Source organism: Protopterus annectens, chromosome 11.part0, assembly GCF_019279795.1.
Source record: "Protopterus annectens isolate FY-2018-M chromosome 11.part0, PAN1.0, whole genome shotgun sequence".
NCBI classification, from domain to species: domain Eukaryota; kingdom Metazoa; phylum Chordata; order Ceratodontiformes; family Protopteridae; genus Protopterus; species Protopterus annectens.
The window spans coordinates 246,341,562-246,353,155 of record NC_056745.1 but is presented as its reverse complement, the minus strand read 5'-3'; the positions used below and the strand labels follow the sequence as shown (position 1 = coordinate 246,353,155).

General features: G+C 37.9%; 1 non-coding gene across 1 annotated transcript; it reads right to left on the bottom strand.

The window, feature by feature from the left end:
* Positions 1-5,387: 5,387 nt before the first annotated feature.
* Positions 5,388-5,460, bottom strand: TRNAR-UCU. Its single transcript has one exon. It is a non-coding gene; the product is annotated as a tRNA-Arg (tRNA).
* Positions 5,461-11,594: the final 6,134 nt, after the last annotated feature.

The following is an 11,594-nucleotide window of genomic DNA, read 5'->3' as shown; positions in this document are numbered from 1 at the left end:
AAAAGCAAAAAAAAAAAAATCCCTACTTAATTATCGTCAGTTAAGAAACTCAGTCAAAAAACAAATACAAATTGATAAAAACCTACTATTTCACAATCCAACAAAAACATCAAAATGACCCCCCAAAATTCTGGAGTGCCATAACACAACTCATTAACCCCAAACAATGTACTACTCCAACCTCCTCAACCCCTAACAACTCCAAGTCCATCGCCACATAGCCGGCCTTATGCATAGGCCAACTAGGCAGCCGCCTAGGGCATCACTGCAGCAAGGGTACTTTTCCAATAATCTGGATGGTGTAGGTAGACCAGGATGGGGGCACCAGTTGGTGTGTGGCAGGTGCTGTGGAGACCTTTTGCTTAGGGCACCAGCTGACCAAAGGCTGGCCATGCATCACCGCCCAATTTCATTTACACTTCACAAGTACAGTACTAGCCCTGCTAAATAATAACTGCAACACCCCACTAATATTACCATCCAGCTCTACTTCTCACCCATAGTCTTTCTCTATCATACCTATACAGACCAGCTACATAAACAAGCTCCTTAAAAAACTTAAACCAATATCACTTGCAGCCAATGAACTCCCAAATGAATTTCAACTTGCAGCCGATGCCATAGAATACCCAACCTCCCTATTAATCAACCATTCCTTCTCTGAACATTATATCACCAAACTATGGAAAATCTCCTTCACAAATGTGGCACTTCCACACAACTATCAAACTACAGACCAATCACAATACTTCCACCCTTAGCTAAAATCCTCCAGAAATGCATACATTCAAAACTAATGCCCTATCTACTAAACAATAGCCTTCTCTACAACTCTCAGCATGGGTTTAGACCAAAACACAGCACCGCAATCACCCTTATAAGTTTCACAGACACAGTCAGCTTAGAAACAAAGGACAATTTGTACCATCGATCTTCCTTGACATGTCAAAGGCTTTTGACACAGTTTCACATCAACAAATTCTCAACAAACCTGCCTCCCTAAACCTCTCCCAAACAGCTATCTCATGGTTCCATAGCTACTTGCCAGAACAGCAACAAGCAGTCAAGCGGCAAACAAAATCTCATCCCTACTACCAGTCTCAGTAGGTGTGCCACAAGGTTCAATTCTTAGACCACTACGCCCTACAATTTTTACCAACGATCTCAGTTCAGCACATCCATTGTAAAATACGCAGATTATTCATCACTCATTTGTGCAGCCACCTCTATTCCAGAACTCTTACAAATAACGCAAAAAGCATTTACAGACATAGAACAATATCTGTCAGTCAACTCATACTTAACCCCAGTAAGACAAAATTAGTCCAAGTCTCAAACAACAAAACAACTTAGCTTCCCATCCCTTTTATTATCAACTCCTCCAACAACATAAACATTGAACCAGTGGAACACACCGAGCTGCTAGGCATCACTATCGACAATGCCCTTAAGTATGACAAACAAATAGCACAGACAATCAAAACAATACACATCAAAGTAGGGTCTCTGTACAGAAACATGCCTTTCCTCACCCAAACGTCCAGACAGGCCATTGCCAGAACCATCTACTATCCACCCTGTTATACGCCTCCTCAGTTTTTACACATCTAAGAAAAACTGACCTAAACAAGCTAGAGACCTGTTACAGTAAAATAACCAGATTTGTCTCTATCTACACAAACAGATCCCACCATTGCTTATCTCACCATCAAGTAAACTGGATCGAACTTTCAAATCTGTTAACCTTCACCCACCTAATAATCTCTCATACCATTATACACCAACCTGATAATTGCCCTGCCCTCAAAAACATAGTCCAACCCTACTCTAACAGTGTACCCCTCCAATCATCCAAAAAAGTGTTACTTGAGGTCACTAGAACAAATAATAGTCAGGGGGGTGCTCTGTTCTCTAAGCAAATATCTAGATCAGAACCAGCTCTCCTAGATTCAAAACATTTCTCAAGGAATACCTTACCGGCTATGCTCCTGCTCTTCCCCAGGCTGACCAGATTTCACTATCTGCCATCACTCTTTGTTTCCTACTCCTAATCCTCTACAACTCTTCTCTCTAGCCCCCACTGATTTCTCTTCATTTTACAACTCTCATTACTAATCACAATACTTTTTAATCTCGCACTACTAGTCACATGACTATTCTATTTCTACCTTCATCTCAACAAATCACTTCATATTACCCTAACATCCAATACTGGACCACTCTCAATACTTACAACCAACTTATACCTAACTTCCAATATGGTACCTAAATAAATCTTCATATGACCCTCTCAAACTCTATTTTTTCCCTGATGTTGTCCTAAAGCATATAAATAATTTGAATTACTGTATACTTTATACACACACACACACACACACACACACACACACACACACACACACACACACACACACACACATACATGATTGAAGTTCACTTGGTCAACACTCGTTTATGTGACACAAGGGAACTGCAGTACATTTTGAATGAAGAGCCATTTGTGCTAACACTATTTTGCATGACTTTGGGTTAATTGACAAAGCTCAGTAGTGGGCTTTGGAATTTTTGTGTGAGTATCTTTATTTTAAGGTTAGTGTAAGGGATAGGTAAGGGTACAGATTTAATGTGCATAAGAGAGTGTCAGTTCTTCAGGGTTAGTATTAAGGTAAAGGGATATATATTTTGTGTGTGTGTGTGTGTGTGTGTGTGTGTGTGTGTGTGTGTGTGTGTGTGTGTGTGTGTGTGTGTGTGTGCGTGTAGTGTCTGCCCAAGCTTTCTTGTGTACAGATAGTGATATAGAAAGGATTTATTTAAGGTAACCTGCATGTTAAGTTTAGGGGTGAGGGCAGGGTTAGGGTTAGCATGCATTACTAAGGTGGAACAGGGGGTTAGTGATGGAATAGTACATGTGAAAGGAAAACAAAGAGTTATTGTAACAGCACACCAAAACAGCCCCAAAGTATACTTGGTTAAATAATATTTTCAAAAAATATCTATTCATTCTTCATTGTTGTACAGCACTAAGTGCAGCCATTGGCCAGTATTTACCAGTGGCATAATTAAAATGGGAAATGCATAGCAGAAAGGGCAGCAAAGAATCACAATCTGAATAAGTTTATAATATATGTCTTTTGCAAAGGGCTACTGCACATGCAGATATTGTAGGATATGTAAATAGCATCCCACCACCAAATGAGACTGTCTTTAGGGATGTATCCAAGACAGGCCTACTTCAGTTTGCAGAAGACCTATGCAAACCCCAAAAACCTTTCACAAATGTACTCAACTGAGAGGGTTGACACATTCACCTACAACTTTTACCAGTACATAAATAGCTGCAATAAAAAGGCAGTACCCATCCATCTTAAATGTAATAACAGTCAGAAATGTGATCTTGGAAAATATGAAGAGATTACTCAATTTCACATTCATTTCGCAAATAAAACATGATAAGATATGATGATTGAGAAAGCTTGACATACAAAAAGAGAACTATCAAATATATACATATTAGGAACGAGGAATTATTTAGGTTTGAAATATGCATTTGTACTGAAGGGATGACCTAAATATAAAAGATAAAAAGTCTATATATGCTACCATCTAGTGGCATTAGTATAGTATTGCAAGCTGATGACTGGTTCACAGGTTGTTACTAGGCTTGCAATCTAAAAGAGTATTAAGGAGCCTAGCTCATATTCCCAATTGTCCCAAAGCACTGTCTGGTTAAGTGACTTACTCAAGGTCACACAGTAGGCAAGTGAAGGCTAAGGGACTCAAACCTTTTACCACAGGAAGTAGTTCATGAATAGCTCAGAGCCTTAGCCTCCTGCACCAAATGTTAGCAGCATCTAATAATAATAAACTGACACAATTGAATATTTATTAAAAAAGGGGAGTGATTATGTGTGCTGCAAACTACTTTCAGTATCTGCTTGTTCATTGCTTGGTCTTTGATGAAGTTCTGTTCAGTGAGCCTGGCTTCCATGAATAATCATAAATACAACATTGACCACTGATGACATCAGATATGGGCATCCCAACAAAAGTGGGACTAATACCTACTACTGTAACTCTACTGGTGGCACAGTCCCAGCAAGCAACACTGTCTCTCTGACCAGCACACTTTCTTCTATACTGTTTAGCCAGTTTTTCACCCAACAGCCTATATGGCCACATTATCAAATTCCCATGAGATATTTATCAATATTTTATTTTTGGAATGAAACCAAAAGCCTTTCTGAAATGAGGTTAGACTATATCTATTAGCTTCCTTTCCCCTTTCATCTCTGTCATGGTAGAATCACACTTTTGGATCAAATCCTACCCTCTGGGAATCCATTTAACAGAATATTGGCCTTCAGAAACACTTTTGAATTGTCATTTGAGGAGCTTCTCATTTAAAATTCTGAGGATTACAGTTATGCTTTCTTGTATATAACATCTCTGGCTATCTGTATTTGACATCTTTCTTTTCTATCACCATGAAAAAGATGTCCTGCATTAGGATGATATATATCCTTTTTAAACTGTTTCATTAATTCTATCACTAAAGCTTTAACTTTTTTCAAAATATTTGGAAGAAATCCACTGTGGCCCCTCCATTCTTCCTTATTTCACTCATTAGTTGCCTCAACTCTCTTCTGTCTCCCCTTCAAGTATAAAATATATCATGCAGCAGTGTATATATCACTTTTGGTGTGACCACACACACTGCAAGAGCTAATCCTCATGGGCCTCTTCAAAGTTTCATTATGCTTGTCCCAGCCAAGGCACCTACGTTCACCAGGGAATTCTGTAATGGACTTAGGTAGTAAAGTGGAGAAAATGCCCACCCCTCCCTTCTCTTCCTGTGTCCTTCCATATCCCCTTTATCTAACCTTTGATACTACTGATCATGGTACCTATACCAGTGTCTATAACCTCACTGCTGTTTCACTTCAACTGTAATCATTCACTTTATTTCTCACCGTATAAAAGTCACACTTACTAAGTTTTTCCTGAACGTAATTCCTCCATTTGCCACTCTCTAACCCACAGGGTTCCCAAGGGCTTGATCCAGTTTCCAGTGCTTTTTGTGGTACATGTGTTAAGGTAGATGTTCTATTGTCAATGCTGCGATGATGACATCCAGCTACACATCTCCTTTTAGGTGTGCACAACATTCCTCTACAGCATCTGAGCTGTGAATGTTATCACTGCCAGGTCTTGAACCCAGGACCCTGTGCATTAGAGTCAGACCAACACACCACTATGCCAAATCAGCTGTGTATCAAAATAATCAGCCCTGACAACTCTCAAACCCGAGACCCTGTACACTATAGTCAGAGCAATGTACCACTACACCATTTGAGCTGTAAAAAGCCTCACTTGTATCAAGATTATATCACCCCAGATGGGATTCAAACCCACAATCCCTGGCTTAGAAGGCCAATGCCTTATCCATTAGGCCACTGGGGCCAGTCTGGACCAGATTTTGCTAACCTTGAAGTCTGCCCAGATTACAACCTTCAATGAATGACCTTTAGTAGACTTCAACTCAGACTGGCACACACAGAGGTAATCATTGAGTGTGACACTGACCATTCCTATCATGTACCATTCCTTTCCCTTTGCTTTTTGTTCAAGATGGATTAACTTGTATTTGCTTCATCCATGGGAAACCTGGCACATTTCTTGATGAGAGTCCCTTAACAACAATTGTCAGCCATCCTCAAGCTATGTTACTTGCATCTAATAAAGTATCAGTCAACTCAAGCACCTAATTGCAAATATCTTGCAACAGTAATTAATACACTAATGTCTTTCTTACCTTCCTTAATTGCTGCAATGCTGTTTATCACGAGCCCTCGTTTTTTTGCCCAGTGTAATTCCAGCAGGTCTGAAATTCTGCAACTAAACTTCAGAGTAAAACTTCCTTTATCCGCCATATAACTCCTGAATGCATGCTATATACTTCTGCCAGATGTTAAGATCTTGTGACTTAGCAGCCTGTTGTTATACCCATAATACAGTTCTCTTCATCTTTGGTGGTTTAGAACTTTCTTAATATGTATCCAACTGACTTTCACAATTCACAGCTGATCCATTCACAAAGCTTAGTTTTGTCAGTTTAATGCACAGCTACATGTCTCTGTGGGGAAGCTCTCTTCCACACAACATACCAGGGTTTACCACCTATCATGCATTCAAGCCCTGAGGAGTATCTGTATTTGTCATAAACACAAGTCACCTCACATCATATTATCCAATACCACATCTAGGAGTTCCTGGAGCTCCAAATCACCTTTAAAAATCCAACTGTCACTTTATTGCTAACTACAGCTCACCAGCAATGCCCTTGAAGATCATAAAAATTGCCTTAAGACTATTGAGGGGTTAAATAATGAACCAAATACCTTCTTGCTAGGGGACTTCAATTGCTCATGTATTGATTAAAACACTTACACCTCTAAAAACTGTTATGCTCAGCATTTCCTAGACTTTAATACCAATGTGGTGGAAGAAACTGTAAAATGATCCACAAGGTTGTTGGTATACTCAGTCTTTTTAACTACCTTTATTCAATTATCACTTGTGACATATGCAAACTTACATTTATATAAAAGTAATAAAACTAGATTAATAAGTTCACATTTACATCACATGCATTGTCTTATATACTATAATCTAGGCAACATTACATAAATTATTCAATGCCTGCCTTTCTTAGACCACATTCCTCCCCCAAAACATTTTTCTGCATGTATTGTTTACGATTTTCTCTATTTAATTTATTTCTGCTGTTTTCTATAGATCCCACCTCCTGTTCTTTTATCTGTTACAATATTCATTACTGGAAGTACAGTTGGTTTATATTTTGATTTACATTTTCTAGTAACTGCTTTTATGGCAGCTACCAGAATTAAACTTAATGAAGCCTTACTATGTCTGGGCAATTCAGATCCTGTATCCCAGCTCAAAAAAATAATTTCCTTTGTTGCAGTCATTTGCTCACTGACTATTCCTGACAGAGCACTCTGTAGGAAAATTTTAAAGTCTGCTAACTCATTACACTCCCATAACATACGTTCCCAGCTACCTCTTTCTTCCCCTTCACATCTCCAACATTTAATTCTTTGGAGTCTGCTTGGGGTATAAAAGTATCTAAGCAAACACTTCCAGGCAAAATCCTAAAAATCTTATCAGACCTTATTGCATATTTGAGAGCCATACATATGTCCTCCGATTGTTTCTTTGTGAACTGCACATGTAATCTCTCTTCCCAGTATTTTCTGACCTCTTCTGATTGATTCTTATAGTTTTCATGCAATATTTTATATGCCCTACTAATTATCCATTTTTAACTACAGCTTCTGTTCTAGATTCAATTAAAAACTCAACCAGTACAAGTTTTTCATTTCATTTAGGATTCCCCTATCCCTTTTTCATTGTCTATACTCTGATATCAGTTTCTGACAGGCAAGGTAATCTCTGTATACTCAGTCTCATACAAACTACTAAGAAGTGACCAGTGTTTGGCTTAAAAGTCATCAATCGACCTAGTCCTAATGCATTGACTGCACATACGCAAGTCAAATGGTACTAGGAACATCCGGTCCAGGGACCTCAACCTCTTTGGCAACATAAACAGAATGGTGAGGAGGAACAGGTACATATCCCAGGGGATACCACTACTCTGGAACAGACTTCCCAGCCATGTAAAACAAGGCTCATTCATGTCCTTATTCAAATGTAACTTAGATCAATGGATGAGAAATAGGAAATGTACCCCTGGACTGTCCCCTATCCTCCTAAAGGACAGAGGCACTCCCTAAATTCCCTACCCACAGTAAGATTCCTATTACACTGAAGGTGTGATGCAAACATGTTGATAATTACTTAACAAAATTATGGTAAGGGTAGTTAATCAGTTATGGGACAACATAGATAGGAGAAAATTGGGTAACTTAGCTGGGCTTAAAATTTCTTGCTAGAAACTATAGCCTAGCATTCTCCTATGAAACTATGAGAGACTCTAATATTCTTTCCTGGTCCTTGCTAACCTAGACTCTGTCTGTACTCCACTCTTCAACTCTTCATCCTTGGTTAAAACTTTCCACAAATCAGTAATCTTCTCTGCCAGGCCAAGTGATATCATCCCACTGTGAAGAAATTAGACACTGTTATTTGTGCTAGCATGTCTGGTTGACTTTTTGTACATAATTTCAGATTAACCTGTGTATTATATGCCAGCAAGACTATCTAGGATATTATAAATAAGTTCTTACATGTTGATTTATAATCTGTTCGTAGAGGATGTTTTAAAAAAACTTGAAAAGTCTCCTTTTACATTTCTAACTGCTCATGTTTATGAACAAAGATTCTAAAGGTAAACGGTTTCAGATTCAGCTGATCTGCAGATGATGTCATCAAAATATTGACAGTTGCTATGTGTTACTGTCAGAAGATGAAAGACATGAAGGAACTTTAGTAACAACAGTTGGTAGATTTGCAAAATATGAAATGAAAATTAGAACTGGAACAGTTATGACAGTTAGGCTAGTCTATAAAAGAGCCTGCTGAAGACAGCTGAAGTCAGTTACAGTTGTCAGTTGTCAGTTATAGTTGTGAGTTGTTCACAGATGCACTGTGCAGTGGATATTTAAAAGGAGTCACCAAGAACTGCACGCCTGCCTTTACTCTATTGTAATAATTTAGTTTAGATCAGGGACAGTGTTCTTTAATCAGATATGAAATTATAACTAATCAGTTAGATCAGTTAGAGTTTTTCTGAATGCTGAATTTCTATCCTACAGTATTGATTTCATTTTCCTGGTGACTGAGTTCTGTTTGTTTATTGGAAATTGCTGTTTTATATTTTAAATCATTTTACTCATTTTATTCATTATTAAATATTTTATTAACTTACATTGTGGCTGGTCAATCAGTGTTTTCCTTAGTGATTGGAGACTGCTTATACTTGCCTTGATAACTTCTCATGCCACTTTGAAAGCCTGGCTGCTTAGGTCATTTGCTACAATTTGTTTTAATATTTAACTTTCATAATTCAACATCCTATTTAAAGGGTATGAAGACACTCTTGATTGGTGGCAGTATTACAGTATTATTTTGGGAAAGTGACATGTTTGGAAATATGTGTCAGGCTTACCCAGAAGTGTTTGGATGTGTGAGATTTAATTTATATAAGTGTGAGTGTATCAGATGTCTCAAACTGGGACTCATTGGTCTGAAGTGTGTAATAAGGAGTTAGATTAATGGTGGACAGAAGTATACAGTCCACTCCCAAGTAATAGAGCTTGTTCCCATTGTGCTCTTAGTGGAAAATTCTGAAATATTACTCCTGTTTGAGTGGCAGTATCACATTGAAGTCAGTAGTGAAGATTTAAGCTCCATAGTTACCGACCCAGGATAATAAGGGATGTCACATTATTGTTGGCAGTTCAGTGGGATATTATCTGGATGACACACCCACCACCAAATGAGACTATCTTTAGGAATTTCTCCAGGACAGGTCTACATCAGCAAGTAGAAGACCTATGCAAAATATTTAATAGTCTCTCACAAATGGAGCCAAATGATAGGGTTCCTACATTAACCTAAAACTTTTAGCTGTACCTAAAAACAGCTGCATAAAAAGGCAAAACCCATCTGTCCTAAATATAATTATAAACTCAGGTAAAAACTCTCTGGTGGAATACCAGTATTAATAAACTATAATGAAAATAATGAAAGTTGCAAGAAATCCCCACCCACTCTCTTTGTACCATAAGGAAACATGCTAATAAGGAACTTAAGAGCAATATTAGAAAATGTAAAGCAAAGTATGAGCTTAAGGTTGCCACCGCTACCAAAGGAAACTACAAATGCTTCTTCAGTTGTATCAGGAAGTGAAGGAATAATGTCCAACAAAGCAGTGAACTCATATGGGATAATATTGTACACTGTGAACCCAAGAATACAGTCAATATATTAGCAGACAGATTTAGTGCTAACTTTACCCCATCAACCAATATTGTTGTCATTAAGTATCCCTCAATATTTACTTCCTCACTGAAATGACCTTGGAACAAGACTTAGTAAATGACTAATACTTCCATGGGGATAGACAATATATCCATCTGAATTCTCATCAGTGCCAAGTGTGCACTATCTGAGCCTCTATTTTAACTTTTCAAAGTCACCCAGTCCACACGGTTTCTGTCTGATACCTGCAACATAATGGTGGCCCTTCTATAGACCTGAGCAATGGGCCCATTAAAATCAATAACCTTATATGCAAAACCATGGAATGTACCATAGCACAACTCATTTATCTAGACATAGGCAATTTCATGGATCTAGACCACAATCAGTTTTTGGTTTTAGAAAGGGCAGCTCCTGTCTCATGATTTTAGTAAGCTTCTTTGAAAAGGTTGCAGACTCTGTGGCCAATGGTCAGTCTATGTCCGCTGTTTATCTTAATCTGTCCAAGGCTTTTGACACTATCTCCCAGACGTGTGATCACCAAAGGCTAGATTGCTATCTATCTGTATCTGTTATAAACAGTCATGAGACCTGGGTACTTATCCTGACAACTCAATAACCATTTCAAATGTTGGGATCCATTTGAGTGAGTCCCAAAACTTGGAGACGGAATGGTCAAAAAAATAAACGTATAAATATTAAGTTCAACATGGCCATTTCTCAGAATATTCCCTTTTCTTAGAGATATGGTGATCTCGGAGATAAAGAATATATAAGTTGGGGTGCCCCATATATCAGGGGTGCAGGAGGCCTGGCCTCCCTACAAAAAAATGAAATTTAAAGGAGAAGAATGATGTTCATGATCTACTCTTCTTCTGCATTTCTGATCTTTTTTCAAAATGTTGGCACTTTGCATTTCTACTGCCGATATTTAGATAAGAAGCCATGTAATATCAAGAATATGTATTTATTTAATTTATTTATGTATTTATATTTGTTTACTGGGGTAGTACACTGATCAATATCGCCAAATTTCAGGCACAGGTCAGGTGAAATACAAAACATTTCACAAACAAAATATACAGAAATATAAGCAATAACAGAATAGTTCAAACTAATTACATAGAAAAAAACTGTGTATATACATTCTAGTGAACAAGCACAGTGCACTGTACAATCAAGCAGTGTATAATGTACAATATACATATATATATATATATATATATATATATATATATATATATATATATATATATGTTAATTTTTATACTAGGTTAATACATTATGAAAGGAGAACTGTGCCCTGGCTGATCTATGATGCACACAAATATACCTATGTCTGAAAGCAAGTTCCCAGACTGAACTGTATATGTTCTGCCAGTTGACTTATTTATTTATTAACTAGATAAGTGAACTGGTCTATCCTTGGCCTCTTTCCAGCCACGGCCATGGCCACTGGGGCATGTATTTAATAAGCAAAATATGTGAGCAATATAGACAAGAGTCAACAAGCACATTTTTGGGAAGAGACAGGAGTGAGAGTACCCAAAGAAGCCCATGCAGACACAGGATGAACATGCAAACGTCATAAAAACAGTGACTGGAGGTCAGTGCTGAATGAAGCCACA